Raw genomic sequence first — 5,488 nt, 5'->3', positions numbered from 1 at the left:
AATGATTGATAGATAAAATGATAGATAGATAGATGGATGGATGGATAGATAGATAGGATGATAGATGATAGATAGATAGATAGATAGATAGATAGAATGATTGATAGATAGATGGATGGATAGATAGATAGAATGATAGATGATAGATAGATAGATAGATAGATAGATGGATGGATAGATAGAGAGACAGAGAGATAGAATGATTGATAGATAAAATGATAGATAGATGGATGGATAGATAGATAGAATGATAGATAGATAGATAGATAGATAGATAGATAGATAGATGGATGGATAGATAGATAGATAGATAGAATGATAGATAGATAGATAGAGAAAGATAGATAGACAGATGATAGATATAGATAGAAAGATAGATAGATGAATGATAGGTAGGTAGGTAGGACAAATACCAAACAAATGGAAAACCTCCTTGGAGGGGAAGGTAAAGAAGAATCAGAACTATATACACAAGTGATAATTATGTAAATAATTATATTTTGGGGGTGAGAGAGACAGTTCAGTGACTCCATTGGTTTGGAAATCCACTCCACTGAAATCAGATTGGCAAATGTCTCCAGTTTATAGACTTAAGAGTGTTGCCGGGGGGGGGGGGGGGGGCAGCTGGGTATCTCAGTGTATTGAGAGTCAGGTCTAGAGATGGGAGGTCCCAGGTTCAAATCCAGCCTCAGACACTTCCCAGCTGTGTGACCCTGGGCAAATCACTTGACCCCCATTGCCCACCCTTTACTCTTCCACCTAGGAGCCAATACACAGAAGTTAAGGGTTTAAAAAAAATTTTTTTTAATTAAAAAAACAATAGACAGAGAGCAAAGGCTAGGCAAATACAGGTTAAGTGACTTGCCCAGGATCACACAACTAGGATATATGTGAGGCCAGATCACAGCTAAATTTCAAATCAGGTCTTCCTAATTTTAAGCTCAACACTCTATCCACTAGAGCCTGAACCCTCTATTTTTTTTTCTAATTTTTATTTTGAATATTTTCCCCTAGTTACATGTTTCATGTTCTTTCCCTCTCCCCCAAGACTCCCTAACTCCCCTTAGCCGACACACAATTCCACTAGCAAACCCTCTATTTTTTAAGGCATGATTATGCCCATTTACCAGATGAGGACATTGAGTCTGATGACATAGGAGAACATAGAAAAGTTTGGTGAATTGCTCGGGGTCACATGATTCATGTCAGCATAGGGATTGAAACTGGGGTCTTCCTGCCTCAAATATAACATTCTCTCTATCGCAGCAAGCTGTGCGGGTAGACGGCAGAAAAAGAAACAGCTTGCCACGAAGAAGGGAAAGAAGGAGGAGCCGTCCTTACCAAGCAAAGTATGACACTTCCGTGACTTTGCATTTGGAGAAAGTCTGACAGACAAGTCCCAGAAGCCTCAGGTTAGGATCTCTTAACATCCTCAAGTGCCGTCGTTTTGCTGTTTCTGGAACCTGCCTAAAGCAGGCTGCGCGATCTTCCTGACCTGGCTGTAAACGTCCATCTTCCAGGTACCTGCTCCTGCATTTTGGTCCAAATTCATTATTTCCCTGTCAATCCAATTAGCTCCTTGTTTACCAATATCTCACATTTAATTTGCAGCCTTGTTCTGAGATCTGGGCAAAACTTAGAGGACTCGATTTTCTCCTCCCTCATTACTACCAAATAATTAGTGGAGAAGCTGCCCATGATCAGGAATTAAGAAGCCAAGAACAAGTCGGAGCTTGCTCTGCCTCCTCCAAAACGAAGTGACAGGAGACTCTTCTAATTAGGAGGAGCCTTTGTTGACAGCCCAGGGGACTCCTGGGACGGGAGGAGGCAAAGAAAAGGGAAGCAAAAAGAGAGAGGGGGAGAGGCCAATGACATCGGGGGGCTCATCACATATTATTAAATGCCACCGTGCTGGCGTCTCTGATTTACATAATAATTAGATGGATTGGGTTTTCTCTCATAATTGGGGACTGGGCAGGGGACAGAATTCCACTGGCTGGCCAGTTCTGATGGTGGCCTTTCAGATGAACATTTCAGGGAGTATAAATTACGAATGATGTGATGGACGGAGCCCAAATTGATGGTAATGAATCTCAGACGAGGCCAGGGATGGAAACGAGAACATTTCTCTCTCGAATAGGATTTGATATCACAGGATCTCAGAGATGGAAGAGGCTTCAGGGCTCCACAAACACCTGAGAAGAGATCCCTCCTCAAAGTCCTCCAGTGAGGGGGAACTCACTACCCCCCAAGGGAGTCCCTTCCGCTTTTGGAAAGACCTCGTTGTTTGCTTTCCCCAAAATGTCAAACTTTAATTCATCTCTTTGAAACTTTCATCTGCTATACCTGCCTTTGTCTTCTGAGGCTCCCCCCCCAAAAAAAAACACACACACACACAAGTCTAATCCTTATTCTCTATGTCAAGCCTTTCAAGTGCCTGCAGGCACTTGGGTTTTTGTCTTCTTCATGCAAAAAATCTCCACTTCCTTCCATCAGCTCTCCTATGGCATGAACTCTAGCCAACTGCCCTCTTCATCCCAACTCCCCTCTTCTCATATACTCCAGATTGCCAAGAACTTCCCAGACCTGGACAAAAACACTCCAGATGTGGCCAGGCTGGGCAGAGGACAGTAGAACTATATCACTTCTTTAGTGTTGGAAGCCATGTTTTCCCTAATGTAAACTGTGTAAATAGAATTAAGGTGGCCTCTGTTTCCTTATTTCCTTGACTCCCATTTCATTAGGTTGACTCAGTTTGAATTTGCAATCTCCAAAAACTCCATCCTGGGTCACCAGGTGGCACAGTGGATACAGCATCAGGTCTGGAGTTAGGAGGACCTGAGTTCAAATCTGACCTTACACACTTCTTAGTTATGTAACCCTGGGCAAGTTACTTAACCCAATTGCTCAGCCCTTCCTACTCTTTTGTCTTTGTATTGATACTAAGAAAAGAAGGTAAGGGTTTTTGATATTTTTTTTTAATGGTCTTTATCTCATTAGGAAACTTATCAATAAAAGCTGGCTCCATCTTGAATCCCTTGCTGACTTCCACTGACCAGTCTATCAATGTGTAGCTACCTATATATATATATATATATATACACATATATATGATTTAATAATTTAATTTTATATAATTTTAAATTTATATAATTAATATACTTTAAACCTTAATAAATTTTAATTATTATTAAACTAAATTTTGTTTTCATTTATTCATTTTGATGTTTATTGTGTTTTATTCATATATTCATATATTTATTATTTATTAATAAAATCAATAAAAATTAAATTTATATGAATATGATCTTTAATATTTAATAATTTGATAAATAAGTATGAAATACCTTTATATATACATATACATATATACGTAGATGCATAGATATAGATATAGGTATAGGTATAGATATAGATATAGATATAGGTATAGATATAGGTATAGGTATAGATATAGATATATGTGTATATATATAGGTATAGATATAGATATAGACATAGATATAGATATAGATATAGATATAAATATAGGTATAGATATAAATATAGATATAAATATAGGTATAGGTATAGATATATGTATAGATATAGATCTAGATATAGGTATAGATATAGATATATGTGTATATATAGGTATAGGTATAGATGTGGGTATAGATATAGATATATGTATAGATATAGATATAAATATAGGTATAGGTATAGGTATAGATATAGATATAGATATATGTATATATAGGTATAGATGTAGGTATAGATATAGATATATGTATAGATATAGATATAAATATAGGTATAGATATAGGTATAGATATATATATGTATAGATATAGATATAGATATAGATTTAAATATATACACCCTTACCTTCCACCTTAGAATCAATACTATGTAAGGGTTAGGCAAAGTTTAAGTGACTTATCCAGGGTCACACAGATAGGAAGTATCTGAGGCCAGATTTGAAGCTACGCCTGGCTCTCAATCCTCTGAGTGACCCACCTGCCCACTACGTTCATATATTTTAACAAACTTCTTTTAATACTTTTTTTCCTGAGGTTTTACCTCGTTAATCAGGGTGCAAGTCTGAACAAATAGTTTTCCTTTTAACATGTACTTACTAGAGATAATAAAACAGGGGAAAAGGACCTCCTTGTATAAAAATATTTATAGCTGCTCTTTTCATGGTGGCAAAAAATTGGAAATGGAGGGGATGTCCATCAACTGGAGAATGGCTGAACAAATTGTGATACATGTTAGTGATGGAATTCTATGGTGCAATAAGGAATGCTAAGCAAGATGATTTCAGAAAAAGCTGGAAAGAATTACATGAACTGATGCAGAGCGAAATAAGCAGAACCAGGAAAACAATATACACAGTAACAGCAATAGTAGATGATGGTTTTTTGTGAAAACTTGGCTACTCTCAGAAATACAATGATCTGGGACAATCCTGAAAGACTTTTGATGGGGAATACTACACACCTCCAGAGAAAGAACTGTTGGAGTCGATGGATGCGGATCCTTTCCATCAGTGTATTTACGGTTTTATCTTGGGGTTTTGGTTTTATATGAATGTGCTCTTACAACAATGATCTATATGTAAGCTTTTCATGACAATAAAAATAAAAGAGAAAAAAAGAAAATGAAGGGCAAACAACAACAAAAAATATTTTTACTGATGATATGATAGTTTGCTGGGAAAATCCTAGGAAACCAGCAATGAAACTAATGGAGAAAAATGTCTTCAGCAAAGTCACAGGTTATTAAAAGAAATTCACAAAAATAGAATTTCTTTAAAACAGCAACAAAATTCAAGAGGCAAAAATAACAAGGGAAATCTCATTCAAAATAATCATAAAATGCATAACATATGTAGGAGTTAATCTGCCAAAGCACATTAAATCCTCAGGTTCAATTATACCATTTTCCTTAAAGAAATAAAAAACAGCTAAAGACCTGGAAGAATATGCAGTACTAGTGGCTAGGCCATGGCAAAACCATAAAAATGACTATTTCCAAAGTCAATTTTCAGATTTAATCCAAGACTAATCTCATTACCAAAGGGATACATTTTATTGTTATTCAGTCATGTCTGACACTTCATGACCCCCATTTATTGTTTTCTTGGCAAAGATACTGGAGTGGTTTGCCATTTTCTTCTACACCCCATTTTACAGATGAGGAAACTGAAATAGACAGAGTTAAGTGACTTGCCCAGGGTCACACAGCTAAGAAGAATCTGAGTCTAGATTTGAACTCAGGAAGATGAGTTTTCCTAACTCCAGACCTGGTAATCTATGCACTATGGCGCCACCTGGTTTCCTTAAAGGATAGTGAAAAAAGGTTAGACAAAATTATAACAACATGCATTGGGAAAAAGCAAAAGATTCAGAAGATTAAAGGGAAAATTGGAAGGGGAAAGGGAGGAATGAAGGGAGAATAGAACTCCCAGATTTCAAGCTATATTATAAAGCATCAATCATCAAAA

The sequence above is a fragment of the Gracilinanus agilis genome, chromosome 3 (assembly GCF_016433145.1).
Source record: "Gracilinanus agilis isolate LMUSP501 chromosome 3, AgileGrace, whole genome shotgun sequence".
Classification (NCBI taxonomy): Eukaryota; Metazoa; Chordata; class Mammalia; order Didelphimorphia; family Didelphidae; genus Gracilinanus; species Gracilinanus agilis.
Note: the sequence above shows the minus strand (reverse complement) of the source record.